General features: G+C 45.9%; 1 long non-coding RNA gene across 2 annotated transcripts in view; it reads left to right on the forward strand.

The window, feature by feature from the left end:
* Positions 1-18,315, forward strand: part of LOC116648987 — a 45,697-nt gene that overhangs the window by 23,374 nt on the left and 4,008 nt on the right. For both annotated transcript variants that reach the window (XR_004302600.1, XR_004302599.1), the window contains one exon: positions 18,224-18,289. This is a non-coding gene — a long non-coding RNA (uncharacterized LOC116648987). The remainder of the gene's footprint in view (positions 1-18,223; positions 18,290-18,315) is intronic.

Here is an 18,315-nt window from a genome sequence, read left to right on the forward strand (position 1 = left end):
TTTTTTTTTTTTTTTTTTTTTTTTTTTTTTTGCAAGGGACTCAACTTGTGGCTGTTGGCTTGATTTCAGCCTGTTGATATCTTATTTGTAGGAATTTGAATGCCTAAATTTAAGGGAGAGTAGCCAGGAAGGGCCCACTAGGCTCTGATGTCTCAAACAGACAACTGCCCACATTTATATTACCTGCCTGATCCCTGAAGGTGTTTGACGTCATGCCCTTGCTGGGGTACAGTTTTGTTTAAGATGAACCAGGCCAGGTGTTAGGCTCTTAGCATGTTGTATGAAGAGCCTCAGACCTGGTGTGTGAGTAAGGAAACAATGTGAAGGATGTGTGTCGGTAAACATAATTTAGAGCATACTTTAAAAATTTCTGTGGATGGGAGGAATGAGAGGGCAGGGATAGAGAAAAAGGAAGAAGGAAAGAGGTGGATGGATACCACAGCTTCACACCCAGCTTCACACCCAGCTTATTCTGAGCTAGGATTGGGTAAAAGAGGAATCATTTCTTCAAGGAAAAGAATTTGTCATTCTGTAGCCAATATTTATTCTTTGCATTTTTGCCAACTCAGGGAAGGATCTAAATAAAACCTGAAGCCGTTTAATAGGGCACCCACCTGGATTATTTATTCAACATTTGGCTGTGTCCTGTGAGATGAGCGTAATGCTATATGCTTGTGACTCAGTGGTGAGCAAAATGGACCCAGTTCCTGCCTTCATGGAGCTCATGTCTAGACGGACGTTAATCAACAGAGATGATTATTAGATTGTGAGAAGCATGTTGAGAGCAAGGATCTAGGTCAGAGGGTGCTGAGCTCATGTAGTTAGGAACCATTTGACCTGGGAGCCTAATTAAGGAGATGAAGAATATCTGTTATGGTGAAGGCTGTGATGACAATGGACTATTTGCATATCCAGTGATCTAAGTAGGTATGTAGTACAGACCTATTTTACAGACAGGAAGCTGGTGCTCAGGTAGTTTAGGAAATGGTCTGAGGCCACACTGATAGTGATAGGAATAGGATTTGAGCAGTGATCTGTGGGCCCACTGTGTGTTTAAGCACCATGTAATACTGCCAAGCCCTGTCCTCTATTGGGGAGAGTTAGAAGTCAAGTAGGTTGTTTTTGTTTTCTTACAGTTTACAAAGAACGTTTTCACGTTAAGTATGAGACATTGACCAAGCACTTGCAAAGAACTACACTGATCCTCTGGATCACTGCTTCACAAGCTTTACTGTGTGTTAGAGTCTCAGGTTAGAATCCCCTGGAGATCTTGCTAAAAGGCAGTTTCTGAGTAAGTAGGTCTTGGATTGGACCTGAGGTTCTGCACTTCTGACCAGCTCCCAGGCTGATAATGCTGGTCTGTGGATCCCTTTTTTTTTTTTTTAAAGATTTTATTTATTTATTTGACAGAGAGAGAGAGATCACAAGTAGGTAGACAGGCAGGCAGAGGGAGAAGCAGGCTCCCTGCTGAGCACAGAGCCCGATGTGGGGCTCGATCCCAGGACTCTGGGATCATGACCTGAGCTGAAGGCAGATGCTTAACCATCTGAGCCACCCAGGTGTCCCTGTGGATCCCTTTTTGAAATCAAGTTTCCAGAGCCAATTTTCCTTTTCCACATTTCGTTACTTCATGATGCGAATGTTGATCCCAGTCACTTTAAGCTTTGGAGAGGGAGAACTGAGGTGGGTGCAGATTGGTGGTGGCTGTTTAGAACACTTTGTCAGTTAGGGTTGCTTGTTAATCAGCAGCAGAGAACGGCTCTGGCTAATTTAAGGTAAGAAGGGATTATAGAATTGAAGGCAAGACAGAAGAGCCCGGTAGCCCTAGAGGGTCATGGTAGTAGAAACTGCTTGAACATCTGTCCTGGGCACCATCACTGGGCCACGTGGAAGAGCTCCATTCTTTACTCCACGGGGCACTAGGAGAGAAAGTCTGGGGCGAGCTTAGGTCTGCTCCTTGCACCTTGACTGCTGAATAGTGATGAGGAATCTTGGGGACTGGGCTTTCACAGTGGGAGGATGGAGCACCCGGATTTATTGACCCATCAGTGCTGCTTAGGAGGGAGAGGTAACCCTAGCAGGAAGCGACAGTGCAGTTTGGAAAGGGAGTGGCAGCTGGGAGGTGATTACGTGACTGTGTTCAGTGTGAGTTCCTGAAGCCGCCCCCAGTTAGCAGTGCAAACTCCCTATGTTTAGCAGGCAGACAGATTGAGGAAAGAAAAGAGATAGTATTTACTGAGCCTTGACTTGTGCATTCCTATTTCATTTTTGTAATGACCCTAAGAGATAGAGGTAGAAGTATTATTTCTCTTTGTATTTGAGGAAATTGAGTCTTAGGCTTAGATAACTTGCTTAAAGTCAGACTGTTAGTAAGTGGAAAAAAGCTGCAAAGTGTGTATTTTGTAATACAACAGAAGTTGGCAGAAATTTCTGCTTTTTGGGGTAAAAGGTGGCTTTCAGTGAGCTGATCATTTTAAGCAGTGGGGGAAGTTGGGGAGAACGTGTGTGGATGCAGAGAGCGGAGGTGCTTGGGGATTCAAGATCTCGGAGGTAGAATGCCCTCAAGAACAAATTGCTGAGTTGATGGTAGGTTTTCATGGTTTGATGTATGTAGAGGAAGAGTGGAATCTTTTTCTCTGGTGATCAGGCCTTGTGTGTGAGACCGGAGCTCATTCATCTCTCGGCCCCCTGGAGAGCACATGGTATTAAGGCTTCTCCGCTGGGTGATTATTTGACAGGGTTTATGGTGATTTAGGGAGATGCTGAGATCTCATCATTGCTGTGGGAAGGGAAGTGGCATTTCCACGTGAATGGGAGTCTTGCGTGCACAGACTGTGGGGCACCCCAGACTATTCCAGTCCATGGCCCACAGGCAGGCTTTGTCTTGGTTGTACAGGGATGGACCATGTTCCCTCACTGGCCAGGCACTGAGGAGAGGCTCCTGCAACTGCTGGGCCACAGCAGAAGCTGTGCTTCAACTATAAAGTCTTCTCTGACTAAATTTTATCTTCTTTCCAGATGGAACATTTCTTTTCCATTCCTGCCCACTTCCCTTTGATTTTGGACTTTAAAATTTTATTCTAAGAAAGTATCCTTTCCCATCACACACAAAACCGTAATTTGGTAGAGCTAAGAACAGCTTAAAGCTCTTCTCGAGGCCACGGAGCTCACAGTACACACAGGCTACATTTCATCTCGGCTGGTCTGCTGTGAAGCCTATGCTCACTCTCCTTTACCGTGCTGCCCACCAGGGGAGGGAGGGAGAGAGAGAGAGAGAGAGAGAGAGAGAGAGTGAGTGTGTGTGTGTGTGTGTGTGTGTGTACACGTACATGAGAGACTTTGGGGAGGTGAAGACCGAATGTACCATTTATGGATTGAAGTTGAAGCGAAGAGGAAACTATTGGGAAGGAAAGAAAAAATTAAGATTTTTCTGTGAAATGTAATCTCTTTAGTAAAAGAATGTAAATGAAATACATAACTTGTATTCTTCTAAAGTGAGCAAAGGTGAAATGACTCCAGGTTTTTACGGAGTGAAAAGGGTTTGGATCAGTATGAAATAAGCCTGCCCCATTCAACATCCCAAAAGAATAAACAAAGACCCATTGTGTGAATATAGGACCTGACAGAGATCAGTGGAGGGGAAGATGTTACTGAAAGCATTCCGTGTCCTGGTGTTAGTTTCCAGAGCTGGTGGTTTCCTAGGCTGTAGCTTCCTGTGGCTGTAACAGGGTGCCACAAACTGGGTGGCTTAAAACAGCAGAGATTTATTCTATTCTATTCTGGAAGCCAGAAGTCTGAAATCAAGGTGTGAGCAGGGTATCAGCCGGGTTGTACTCCCTCTGAAGGCTCTAGGGAAGAATCCTGTGCCCCTTCTAGCTTCTGGTGGTTGCCAGCAATCCTTGGCTTGGCTTGTAGACACATCTCTCTAATCTCTGCCTCTGTTGCCACACTGCTTTCTAACCCCTGTGTGCATGTATCTGTCTGAATTTCTTTTTCCTTTCTATTATAAAGGCACCAGTCATTGGATTCAGGGCCCACCCCAATCCAGTATGACTTTACCTTAAGTAATTACATCTGCAAAGACCCTATTTCCAAATAAGGTCACACCCTGAGGTTCCAGGTGGACATGAATTTTTGAGAGACTGAATTCAACCTAGTACACTTTCTTCTGCAAAGCTCTGGTTAACCCAGCCTGACATTGACAAGTTCATGCAGGAATGAATGTCAGCAGCTGGTGCTGCAGTTAGAAGATGGGGATTTGGCTGTTGATTTTTGATTGGGCTGCAGTGGAAGGGAGACTCAGAGACAGTGTGGGTTTCCAGGGGAAAAGACGTGTTGAGTGCAATGAGGACTTCAAGTTAAATCTTTACACAGTTTTTGGTAACCACATTGGAAGAGAGTGTTCCCTGTTCCAGAAACTGAACTAGCATTTCCAGGAGGAGTAGTGAGGCCAGATTCACCTCCTACTAGAGAAGCAGCTGCACACCAGCCCACTCCGGGGCTAACGTCCTTGTGGAACTTGGTTTTCCAGCCCCCAGTGGGGCCTTTACCATGCTCCACCCCTCGTCTGTGCCTGACTCCCATCCTTTCTTCCCTCTTAGGAACCTTGGCAGTCTCATGCCTTCCTGTTTTTCTTTTTTCTTTTCTTTTCTTTCTTTTTTTTTTTTTTTTATTTACAGATTATATTTATTTATTTGACAGAGAGAGAGAGCACAAGCAGGGAGAAGCAGCAAGTAGAGGGAGAGGGAGAAGCAGGCTCCCCACTGAGCAGGGAGCTCGACGTGGGTCTCGATCCCAGGGCCCTGGGATCATGACCTGAGCCGAAGGCAGATGCTTAACTGACTGAGCCACCCAGGCGCCCCTGCCTTCCTGTTTTCCTTAAGATGGAATTCTAGCTTTATAGGAAGACCACTACTGTACACGTGTGTTGCAACTGTAACGGTTATGTTTTCTCAAGAATAAGTCCTAAAAAAAAAAAAAAAGTTCTTATCATTTAAAGTGTTCCTGTTGCTTGTAGGACCCTGTTGATGTGTGACTCCTGCTTTTGCCCCACCTTCTGCCTTTTACATACTGAACTTTCACTTGCTAGGGTTTGTCATCCTGACTGTCTCTAGACACCTGCCATTCCCTAGGCTGGGATCCTCTGCCCTCCTGCTCTTTGTGGCTAACTCAGTTTGTCCTTTGTATTTCAGTTTAGAAGGAGAGTCTACTAGAAGTCTTCCTTGTCATGCTGAGACTAGTTAGGATGCCCCTGTTTGGGCAGCTGTGTCCTCAGATGTGAGCCTCTATGATAGCACGGGTCATGCGATACTGGACCTGTCACCTTCCCCTCCTAGACTGTAAAACACATGGATGCAGAAACCATGGCTGTTTTGTTCATCATAAGATTCTTTAGAACTTAGCCCAGTGCCTGACGAATACTGGGAACTCAATAGATGTTTGTAGAACGTATGCCTGTATGCATGCATGCTCTGACCCTGCATCGAAGAGTTCAGCATCCAGGATGGTGACACTTTTCTTGTAGGCCTGCTTCTGGGTGGAGAATCGCTTACGTATCAAACACTAAACATGGCAAGAGCCAACATGTATTAGAACTGGGAACACAGGGTTCTTCTTCTAAAATACTTCCCAGTAATTAAGGGACCTAGAAGTTGATTTGGATTCCTTATATTTCACAGTTACTAGTCTAGTGCATCATCATCTGAGGTAATGCTGATCATCTTTGTTGGAGAGCCTTCTCCAGACCCTCTGACACACTTGCCTGTTCTACATGTGTGAGGAAGATTAATCATGTGGCCACTTCAGCCCATTGCCTGTTGGTGGTGGTGATTTTTGGGTGAGTGTGGAGGCGTAGACATATCTTCTTTCCTGTTCTTCTTTTGTTTTTATCCTTCCCAGAAAGTGTGCCCTTGTCCCTTTGAGGGAAAAAAACTTTAACCTGTATGTTCTAACAGATCTAGTTCTGGATGGGAAGTTCGTTTGATCTCTGCTGAAATAGATTTAACCCACAAATTAAAGGGTCTGCTACTACAGAGTGGGATTATTTATACTTCATGCTTTATAGGAAGTCTTGCAGCCCTAAAATTTTAGAAAGACTGGTAGTACTTTCTAAGTTTCTTATAGTCAGATTAGTTGTATTTTCTCAGAAACAAGAAAAGAGGTAATTTTCACTTGACTTTATGACAAAGTAATTGTGTAGTTATTTTCAAATGACTAGATATCCTGAGCCAGCAGTCTGAATTTCAGAGAAAACATTCAAGATGAAAAAAGAAAAAGTCGATGTCCAGAGAGGAATGGTGAAGGGATGCACCGTGAGCAGGATCACAGGCACTTCTTCCCTGGAAAAGGAGATAGAAGAACTGGAACTGGACAGTGTGTGTGTGTTTGAGCTTTGGCGGTGGGAGAGGAGGGAGCGCTCTGATGTGCTCTGTCTTCTCCCTGAGGAGTGGCGATCCGGGTGGGGGTGGGGCTGCTGCCTGGAGTGGGGGAGAGGTGGAATCAGAGACAGGCGAAAGCGGGAAGGCTACAGGCACTCCAGCAGCCCTCAAGCCTCAGTTGAAGTTGTTGACAGGAAAACCTTGGCAGTTTTATGATTTTCCCCGTCAGCACGCAAAGGCTGAAATTTCTGTTGGAATAGGCAATGATTTCTTCCAGGTAGACAGCCACTTTGTCTTTTGATCATTCCCATTTGGCAAAAACCCAGTCCTGCAGACACTCATCCATCTGCATTCCTCACACAGCACCTGAGTGATAAGCCCATGACCACTTCTGGTGTTTCTCTGGTCACTCCACTCTCCTGCCCTGCACACAACCATTCGAGACCCTCTCTGCGCTCCCAAGCTGCCCAGCACCCACTTGCCCTCTCCTCTGCAGATGGCCTTGCTTCCCGCTCACTGAGCACCTTCCTGCGCTCTCCCACCACGTGCCGTCTCCTCTGCCACAGTGGAGGGCTGGCCTTCCCCCTTCAGGCGGACTCTGATTCTCCACGGGCCTTTCCACAATTTCTTTTCTCCCCTACTCTGCCTTTCCCTTTCAGTGGAATTCTTCCCATTTCTCTTTCTTCCCTGAACTTTTTCTGGAAGCATAACTACAGTCACAAACTGCAGGGTACAGCATAATGAATGTTCACAGCTCTCAAGTAAACACTCTGTGTAAACCAGCGCCCAGCTTAGGGAGCCACGTGACCAGGACCCCTGAGCCCCCTGTGCTCCTTTCTAGGCATAGCTCCTCTGCCCTCTCTGTTCCTAAGAGCGTAGACTAACTTCGCCTGTTGTGAACTCTGTAAGTGGAATCATGCAGGATGTCCTCTTAGTGCTGTGGAGTGTGTCCTCTTCACTTCTCACCTGGCACTGCTTCAGTTAACCCTCTACATGTTAATGGCTCACAAATTTGCATCTTATGAAGTGCTGACATCTTACCTGAGTGCCAGTTCCTTCCATCCAGCTACTGTCCTTGACATCTGCTCTTGGATATCACAGATGTCTGAAATTGAAGTCATGTTCTTAGTCTCTAATCTGAGGTCTTTCCTAGTGTTTCCTGTCTTAATGAACGGCCCCACCTCCACCCGGTTATTCAAACAGAAAACCTAAGGGTCATCCTTGGCATTTCATCTTGTGTTCAGTCCACTAATCTAACTGATTTTTCTCTCCTAAATATGCCTTAAAATCATCCACTTCTTTTTATCTCTACCGCTGCTTTGGTACAGGTTACCATCCTTCCTGTCCTAGACTACTAAGGTAATCTCTAGCATATTCACCCCCAGGTACTCCTGCTTTTCACTCACCTGTTAACTTTATTTCAGCTACAGTTTTTTATTTAAAAACACAAATGTGGGGGTGCCTGGGTGGCTCAGTCGGTGAAGCGTCTGCCTTCAGCTCAGGTCATGATCCTGGAGTCCCAGGATCAAGCCCTGCATCAGGCTCCCCGCTCGGTGGGGAATCTGCTTTTCCCTCTGCTCTTCACCCCTCTCGTGCTCTCTTTCTCTCTCACATAAATAAATAAAATCTTTTTTAAAAATTAAAAATAAAAACACAAGTATGATGTTTCCATTTTAAAATGTACAAAAACTAACCACTTCAGTGGCTTTCCATTGCTGTTAGTATAAAGATCAAGACCTGTGAGTTCTACACCATCCTTCCCATTCTTACCATGCTCTGTGTCCCCTGTGGGCCCTTCCTCTCTTCTCATCCAGGCCTTACTCCCTCCCACAGTCCATTGTGGTTGACTGTGCTTTGGGGCGGTCTTCCCTGACCCTGCTGACCAGGTCAGCCCCACTGCCCTCACGGTCATGGGCTCTCAGAGCACCACCCGGCTCTGCCTCGTAGCACTTAGCATAGTGTGGGTTTTACATTTCTTGTGGATGTCTTTGATGATGTCTGCCTTCCTGCTGCAGATGGTAACTTCCACACAGGAAGGGACTAGGCGTGTTCGTGCTCACTGTTGAGGGCACACACACTTGATAAACATTTGTTGCTTGGTGCCCCGTGGAAGACAAAGAGATGAAAGAGTCTTAGATGTTCACTAAATTCACTGGTTCTCTGCGCCTGTTGCTGGTTGGGAGCCGGCCCTCAAGGGGCAGGGAAGACAATAAACAAGGAAACGCGTCCGTAAGCACACAGACTAACTCAGGCGGCTGTGGTGGGTATGGGATGGTGAAGAAAACCCAACAGAGCCCTGGCTGAGAGAGCCTGCGGGGTAGGAGGTGAGTCAGTCTAAAGTGGTTAATGGAGCGCCGCCCTCTGAGACGCCCTCACAGCTGCGAAGACGCTGGCTCCCGGAGGATCAGGGAGACGCGTGGGCAGGGGAGTGCTTGAGGCGCTGGAGGGAGCAGGCTTGGTGAGTTTGAAGATTGGAAAGGGGACCAGTGAGGTGGCGTGTGGTGTGCAAGAGGGTGTGGGCGTGAGATTGGGTGTCCTGCATGTGCCCCGGAGAAAGGAGCATGCACTTTAGAGAGCAGTGGAGGGTTGAAGCAGGGGTGTGGCATGGTTTTATTCATGTTTTTAAAAGATTAGGCTGACGACTTGTGGAGGTGCAGGAGTCAAGCTGAGAGATGGCTGATTGAGCAGCTGTGGGCTTCGTCTGAGCTTGGCTGGGGTGGCTGTCATGGTCACGGAGGCGAGGCCAGGCAGGACAGAAATCATGGAGGGAGGCAGATATGGGGATGAGGAAGTAAGGCGGGCTTCCTGCGTGGATGCTCCTGGGATGGGAGAGTGAGGAGGGAGCCGGCTGAAGGCTTGGGTTTGAGGGTGCCGTTTGTGATGCAGTCCTGCACTAGACGTAGAACTTGGGAGCCAACATCAGGATGGCATTTTAGCCTGTGTGACTGGGTGAGATTACTTGAAGAGCGATTATAGACTTGCAAAGAAGGGGATCCCCCATTGGTGCCCTGCAGCACCCCAACATTTTAGAAGTCAAGCAGAAGAGGAGGAGGAGTGTCCAGTAAAGGAAACAAGGAGTGGCTAGTGAGGGAGCAGGACAGCTGGTGAGGGGCCATGATGCAAGCCCCGGAATGTGTGTCATATGGTCCTGTCTAGTAGACGAGGGCAGTGCCCATTGGGTTTGGCAATGTGGAGGTCACAATGGCCTGGATAAGAGTGGTTTTGAGGGGAAGGGAGAGACAGAAACCTGATCGAGAGAATGTGAAGCATGAAGCTCCCAAGAAGTTTTCCTGTGAAGGAGAGAGGGTATTTTGGCTGATAGGTGGGGGGTGGGGCCGTGGGATCCAAAGAAGTTTGTTTCAGGAAGGGGCATCTAGAACATGTTTGTATGGGAATGGACCAGTAGGTAGGACAAAGTTGTTGCTGGCAAAGAGAATCATTGCAGGATTTAATTTGGAGAGGCCTCAGGAAGAGCTGACTGCACACCAGGGGAAGGGCTGGCCTGTGAGGAGCAGGGCGCTTGCCTCCAGGAAGGAGGGGGAGGGTGGCAGGGAGCGTGGGTGCAGATGCAGCCAGCTGCGGGGGCGCCTGTGGGAGGATGAGGACACTGCCATCAGGCTGCTTCTGTTTTCTCAATTACCGTGGCAGGTTATCAGCCCCAAGAGAGGGAGGTGGAGGAGACATGGGAGATTTGAGGAGAAAGGAGGGTACCAGGGACATTGCTGTTATGACCGCGAAACAGCAATTGGAAATACTGGGAAGTGTGAAATCAAGACTCTCAGGGGAGTGTGTGGAGGCCTGGTGCCCATTTGAGGTTTGTCATCATGGATTCAGTAAAGCCTGGCATCATTCAGCTGCTTGGGTGCCTGCGTGGACAGGTGGAGAACTGATTTAAGAAGGAGGGTGTTATTACAATGGTGTGACAGGGAGAAGGCGGCAAGAGAGCTAGCAGTGAGCCCGGGAGAGGAGCTCTCGTGGTGGACGGAAGCGGAGTGAGCGGCTGATAGGAGAAATGGAAAGGCTAGCGCTTGTGAGTCTGCTGGTGAGGGACTACTGGAGTCGGTTAGCTGGCAGGGGACGAAGCGCCAGGTGGTCAGAGAGTGGGTGGCTTGAACGGATTTTGGAGATGGCCATGCCGTTATTGGTGATGACAGAGCTGAGGAATGGCCTTCACGTGGTGATGCAAGAGGAGGGTGGCTGGTGAGAAGGGTGGGACTGCGGAGTCCGCGCCAGGAAAGGGAGTGGGAGGAAAAGGCGGACGGGGTCTGATTAGTGGGACAGAAAACCATGAAAAGCAGATTGGAGGTCCTCTGGGAACAAAGGAAAGATGCTGTCGGATTAACAGAGTCAGAAAGCTGGAAGGACAGTGTTGTGGTCAAATGATCAGGTTTCCCTGGAGACAGGTCAGCTGCTCATACGTTTGTATGCCAGCGTCCTCCTCATCTGCGTGCAGTGATGTGCCTGGGTCGTCAGGGTAGTGGTGTCCCTGCCGGCAGCTGATTTAGCTCTGCGGTTGAGAACGCTGGTGTCTGTCTTTCTCATGACTTCACATCTTCGTTACAGGGATCTCACAAGCAAAAGCTTACTGGTTTTCTTTTTGTTATGGGAAATTTCTAATAAATTCAAAAGTAGAGGAAATAACAAAATGTACCCCTGTGTACCCTTCACCCAGGTTCAAACCCATCATCATCTGCTGTTCTTGCTTCATGTGCTCCTTTACTTCTTTGTTTACATGAGAAGCCAGTCTATTACCTGAGTGAGGTTTTGTGGGTATCAGCATCTTACTGATAATATGAGCACTTGTGCAGCCAGCATTTCAAAAAAGAAGAAAATACGCAATACAGATCTCTGTTCTTGGGTCTCCAAAGCATGCTCCTTCACATTTTGACTGACTGATAGCGTAGAAAACTTTTTTTTTTTTTTTTTTTGGTGATAGGCTAGTACATCTATATTATCCTGATTATTTAAAAAGGAAACAGATACAAACTTGTGTTGGGTGATATACTCGCCTGATGTTCTAATACTAAGTAGAAATACACTTTTCAGTCCCTTCCATTCCTTTGGTTGAACTTCATTCACACAGTGGCTGCCCTGCATCTTTTAGTCCCCAGTCTTTCGAAGGCATCCCTGTCCTGTCCCCACACCAACACTTCTCCCTCACCAGCCCCGCTCTTCTCTGTCGTCAGTGCTAACAAGACATGGTCCTCAGTCTCCCTGGCCCCGGTCTGGGGCCCACTGGCATGCCCTTCTGCAAGCTTATGTCCTCAGAAGCCTGGCTGGGGGGTTTTAGTGGCTTGGCAGCGAATTTCTCTTCTTTGTCACTGGCACCAGTCCCAGGTGTGTGTGCCTTTGTAGCTCCCGAGTCACAGTGTGCCTCATTCAGAATAGCGCCGTGCAGTGTTAGGTGGCATCTGACTTCACAGGTGTATGCAGAGTCTGATGTTGAGGCTTTTGGCTGCTTATTCCTGTAGGAGCGTAACTGCATTTCTCTCTCCTGCCGCGTCAGGGTGATTGGTCTTGATTTTATGTCTAACCTGGACAGAGTATGACCCAGCCTTCTGGAGCGTTGGTCACAGTTTCCTGACCTCCCCCTCTGTGGTTGAATGGCTGGCATTCCTCTGATGCCTTCCGTCATCTTGGCACCAAGTGTCCCTGTGGGATGCTGTCTGTCCATGTGTCTCAGTCATTGGCATCTCTGTTCTCCAACACCTGCCCTGTGGAGACTAGGCCCTTCTACTTTGAGTTCCTGGTTTGCAACCATAGGATCATTTTAACAAGAAATTCATGAAAAACTAGTGCACTCTTTTTTCCCAGGCAAAACAGTATTTTTTGGTGAGCTATGTAAAAGAGATAATATATGTAAAAGGTGTATGTAAAAGTATGTTTAAATAATCTCTCTTTCAAAATCCACATCCATTCCTCCCGGCACAGCATGAGCTTCCTCCAGGGCCGAGGGACTGTTACCTGTATTCTGCATCAGACTCAGGCTGAAGTTAGGAAGAAAATCAGTGTCCTCACTCTGTCCTTCCTCTTGACGTTTGCCCCCTGCAGGTGTGACCAGAGGGGGCTCTTTCCCCCACAAGCACGTCTGCCTACAAGGAACATTAAGGCCAGTGTGGGGGCCTGTGTGTCTCCCACAGCCTTAGGCTATGGTTCAGGGTTAGCACTGCCTCCCAATCTCGAATGGGGAGCACTTGCCCGGAGCGGCCCTCAAAAGGCGACAGCTCTGTCCTCTCAGCTGTGAATCCTGCACCTGCACCTCCAGATGGCCCTTCCCAGTGCCAGCGCCCACAGCTTCTATGCCCTCAGGACAGTTTCTCTGTATTTAGGACTCATTTTTTTACTTCTTTGCATCTCAGCATCAGGTATTTATTTGCCAATTCCTCATTTTTAGCTGTACTGAGAGGGCAGTTCTGATTTGGATGTTCCTTCATGTCACAATGTTTAGATGAGGCAAAGATTCCAGTGGATGGAAGGAAGGCCCTTTTTCATGGAAGGTGGGGATTTCAGGGGCTGAATTTAAGCAGTTTTTCTCTCAATTCTCAGCAAACTCTAAATTCCTATTTGAGCAGTTCCTCCCCACTGTAGATTGAACCTCCAGACTGCTGGCCCGCTCCGGAGGTCACGTGGAGAGACTGAGTGCTGCCGTGGGTACTATCAGGAGGCCTCAGGGCAAGGCTCCTTCCTCCTCAGGTCAGAAGGGGGGTCCTGCAGTTCTAAAGGCTGTCCCCTTCAAAGCTCTTATGGATCATTGGATATGAGACATGTCTTGAGTGGGAGAATCTTGGGAACGTGTGCATTCGGGATTTGTAGGAATTTTAGCTCATACCTGCTCCCTCGCTTTCCAGTCTTCTTTATGCGTACAGGTGCAGTGGGGCAGGTGATGTTTAGGAAAGTTTATGGCAGGGATCCTTTTTACTGCTGTTTGTCCTGTTGTTCTTTGTTTGGTCATGTGGGAAATTGGCTGGAGTTTCTCTTGCTTTATCTTCTTTTTCTTTTTCCTGCAGAATGTAGCTTATCCCACCCCCCATCCCCACCATGGGGTAAGACTTACAGGTATATTTGAGCATTTTTACTTGGAAGGAATGGTGACTGATTTCCTCCTTGAGGGAAACTCTGGCGGAAGTTCATGTAGGAATTTCATGTCCCTGAGCTTTGGGGTGGAGTTTTTGCCCTCTGAGCGGAGTCAGTCTCTTCCGAGGCCAGTCTGGATGGGTGCCCTGACCCTCACTGCTTCATTTCCAAGTGAGGAAAGCCACATAGTGTCTGGGTTGGCTGGTGAGGGAGGGAGGCTGTAGTGTGGCACTGCACCTTTGTCCTCCTCTTGTCCCTGCCCTGAAGCCATGGACTCCTCTCTCTCCAGGGACATCTGCAATGCTGTGCACATTCTTAAGTGCTCAGAGTTGGTTGGAGAAGTCAGCCATTTGGGAGATCATATTTGTTTAGTTTAGTTTCATGTCTGTACAGTGTGCCTGGTTCTGGGATCAGTTTGTTGTTGCAAGAAGAGCAGGAAAAGAATGTCTTCCCAGCATTAACTGATTTTTTAAAATTTATTTTTATTTTGTTATGTTAGTCACCATACATTACATCATTAGTTTTTGGTGTAGTGTTCCATGATTCATTGTTTGCGTATAACACCCAGTGCTCCATGCAATACGTGCCCTCCTTAATACCCATCACCAGGCTAACCCATCCCCCCACCGCCCTCCCCTCTAAAACCCTCAGTTTGTTTCTTGGAGTCCATAGTCTCTCATGGTTCGTCTCCTCCTCTGATTTTCCCCCCCTTCATTTTACCCTTTCTTCACCTAATGTCCTCCATGCTATTCCTTATGTTCCACAAATAAGTGAAACCATATGATAATTGACTTTCTCTGCTTGACTTATTTCATTTAGCATAATCTCCTCCAGTTCCATCCATGTTGATGTAAAAGTTGGGTATTCATCCTTTCTGATGGCTGAGTAGTATTCCATTGTATATTATGGAAGGATAGACCTTCCTTCTTTAAAGAAGACCATGTTTTCTTTATCCGATTTTTTTGTCATAAAAAACTTCAGATACGCACAGAGGTACATTTTATTTATCGTTTATCCATCATTATGTGTCCATTACCTGGCTTCAGTAGTGACAATGTTTTTGCCACATTTGCTTTACTGTCCTTTTTTACTGTCTTGTTTTTTTTTTCTGAAGCATATGAAGACCATCTTGGACCCATCTCGTGTCACTTCATTCCTGCAAACTTCACTATACATCTCTGAGAACACTGACATTTGTTTACATGACTCCAGTGGTGTTAGCACACCTAACAGTTGGCCGCATTTCTTACACAACGTGATAACCCCATCCCTAATCATGTTTCCTCATTTGTCTCCTTTCAACAGCTGGTTTATTGGAATCAGATTCCAAAGAAGGTCCTCATGTTACATTTGATTGTTAGGTCTTGAGTCTCTTTAATCTAGAGTAGCTCTCCCCCACGACTCCCCACTTCCAGGCCATTTACTTGTTGGAACAATGGGCAGCTGTCCTGTGGACTGGCTCACACTTTGATATTTTCTACTTGCTTCCTGGCATTTCTTCTATCCCTCCTTGTTCCTTTAAATAAAAATGATGTCTAGAGTCTTGGTTAGGTCCTGGTTCAATCTTTTGGCAAGAATATTTCAGAGTGATGCTGTGTGTTTCCTATCGCATCGTATTGGGGGGGCACACAGGTCTGGTTGCTCCTCTTTTGAGTAATGCTAAGATCGGTGAGTGGGTTTAGGTGGTAACAGCCTGAACCTTGCAACGTAAAATTCCTGGTCATGGTCAGGTATTTTGTTAGGGTTACACATTTACTACCTGGGTTGTTGCATTACCTCAAAAGATAGTTCATAGAGGGGCATCTGGGTGGCCCAGTCAGTTAAGCATCTGACTCTTGATTTCAGATCAGGTTGTGACCTCAGGGTGGTGAGATTGAGCCCCGCGTGGGGCTCCACACTCAACAGGGTGTCTGCTTGAGATTCTCTCTCTCCCTCTGCCCCTCCCCACCACGCTCTCTCTCTAAAATAAATAAATAAATCTTAAAAAAAAAAAAGCTCATAGAGGAAAGATAGGGTGGAGGCACGGTTCTTGCCTTTTAATTGCCAGTTTTCAGGGTAAAAAGTTGGTGGCCTAGTTACTTCCAGTTTTATTCAGTGCCTTGAATCTCTGTCTCTCTGCCTCTGTCTGTCCCTCTCTCTCTCTCTCTCTCTGCTCCCCTCTACCCCCATTCCTCACCCCTGAAATCATTGTGAACTCCTGAGGTTTTGTATATTTAATTTGTTTCAGTAGATTGCGTTCATTATTCCTTTTGATGCTCAGTTGTCCCATTTTTGGCCAATGGGAGTCTCTTCATAAATTGGCATTGGTGTTCCTTTGGCATGACTCTCTTGCTTTCTGGAATAACGAGATGTCCCAGCTCATTTTGTAAAATGCTGCTCTGGCCTTGAAATCAGCTGCTCCTTCAAGGATCCCTGTGTCTTTTGGTGGAGAAGGGTGTTTTGCTGTTGGTTGTCGTTGCTTCTAGGTCTTTTTGGTGGATAGAGCTAAAAAAAGACATGAATTCAAACTGATAAGTCAGATTTTATGTTGGATTAGTTTTTTCCTTAACTTTGATTTTATGTTTGTGTTTGGTTTATCTTACATTGAATCTTGGTTCCTAACAATGTTAACAAAATTACTTGTTTGCTTAATCTTTATAAACACACCAGTGTTGTTACAACTAACAATTAAACTATTGAAAGAAGTCTGATTTCTTTGCAGCTCTTTTAAAAAAAGATTTTATTTATTTATTTGAGAGAGCGAGCGAGCACAAGCAGGGGGAGCAGCAGAGGGAGAAGCAGACTCCCCGGCTGAGCAGGGAGCCCGATGTGGGACTCAGTCCCAGGACCCTGAGATCATGACCTGAGCCAAAGGCGGATGCTTAACTGACTGAGCAACCCAGGCGCCCCTCTTTGCAGCTTTTTTGTCAACAGAATATGGCCCGCTAAGTGTGTTGTACACTCAGTATGTGGTACTCAGAAGCCCTTTGTGGATGTTACCAACTTGAAAATTAAGGTTCATTCTCTTCATTTGTTTTAAAATTTTAGATATCATTTTCCTTTTTTTTATTTAATTTTGTTTTTGGAATATATATATATATATATATAAACACATTTCCAAAGCCAAAACTACATAACAGGGTACATTCGGAAAAGTTTTACTTCATCTTTGCTCCTTCCTCCCCCATAGATAATTGCTTACATTCGGTTTTGTGTTACCCTCCGTATTAATTTGTGCATGTTATGTGAATAAATACATACATTCGCATTCACATCCCTGCTTTGCACAAAAGTTAGTGTAGTATATATGCTGTTCTGTGTCTTGCTTTGTTTACTAAGCAGTATGACGGGGGTTTGCTCCGTATCAATGCATAGTGTTCTTCCTCATTCCTTTTTTTTGAGCAGCTAAGCAGCATTTTATTGTGAGGAAGGACTAGAGTTGATTGGACCAGTCCCCTGTGGATAGGCCTTTGGTTGTCTGCAGTTTTGCCATGACAGGTACTGCCTCAGTGAATAACCTAGGACATCAGTCACTTCCTATTTCTGCCATTATATCTTGGGATGGATCTCTAGAAATGTTGTTATAGAACAAAGGATAAATGCATATGTTTTTCCAGCCACTGACTATATATTTGCTGAAATTTGGGTATCTAGTTCAATTTCATAATCCAGACACTTCCATTTAAAAGAGTCCAATTTATTTTGCCACTTTAATGTTGAAGAAATCTCATTTGCCCATTACCCTGTCTTTGTATGGAACATACTATCGAAAGTGTTACTTTAAGAAGATCTGTTGATTTCATTTAATTAATTAATTGAAGTATCAGTTACTGATTATAGAATACAAGCGATGAAAAGATTGCTAAAACATAGTCCTAAATCTCACAAGAGTTCAAATAAATATTTTGGGATTTATTTTATTTCCTGATCATTCTATTTGTTGTGTATTTTGTCTCCTGTTGGTTGTGAAAAGACTGGTAATAAGGCACTGGGAAATGTGCCTCTATACCAGAATGAAGTGGGATATGTCTGTTGGAGGAGAGAGGTTGTCATAAAATATTCTATAGATGCATTCTACAAATATTAATTGAACACCTCCCCTTCACTGGAACGTAACAGTGAGCAACACAGAGTTCTTTCCTCATGGCATTTACATCCTACTACGAGAGATGTATCAAAAACCAAGGAACAATAAGATAATTACAAGTTCTATGTGCTTTGAAGGAATCAAACAAGAGATTAAAATGGAGTCTCAGCCAGGGACCTTCCTCAGGTGAGGGAAGAGCAGCAGCTGACACAGCAAGCCACGTGCCAGGTGGGGGAGAAAGCATTTCAGGCACTAGCTTGTGGTGGTGAGGACTGAAGCAGAAGGCACAGCAAGGTGTGGGGGAGAGTGGAGGCAAGGTCATGCAGGGCCTTGGGTTTTCACTGAAGGGTTTGGATTTTATTTTAAGTATATCAGGAAACCATTGAGGACAATTAAGCAAGGGAATGACGTTCAATACCAGTATATCATAGATTTATTCTTTCTATAGACCGGAAGGCTACTCAAATGGGATGTTTTAGTTCTAAAGCAAACACTGTCCTTTCTGAAGTTCAAAGCGGAGATAGTTTTCCTTCTTGCTCCTTTATGCAGGACAGCTGCTCCTCATATTCAGGTCTTCTGAGGATTTCTTTTCTTTTTCAATAATAGTCCCTTGACGTTGTTTAGATAATTACAGTAAGTGGTTGTAAGTGGATTATATACTTGGGCTATGAACAGGAGCATGATATCTACAAATTCTCTTCTTCAGACCTGCAAATCCAAGAGATACATCTCTCTGGACGATAAGAGAGCTTCTTCCTCAAGATCAAAAAAGGTCTGTATTGCTGCTGTCATGTTTAT

Source organism: Phoca vitulina, unplaced genomic scaffold (genome assembly GCF_004348235.1).
Source record: "Phoca vitulina isolate PV1807 unplaced genomic scaffold, GSC_HSeal_1.0 scaffold46, whole genome shotgun sequence".
Classification (NCBI taxonomy): domain Eukaryota; kingdom Metazoa; phylum Chordata; class Mammalia; order Carnivora; family Phocidae; genus Phoca; species Phoca vitulina.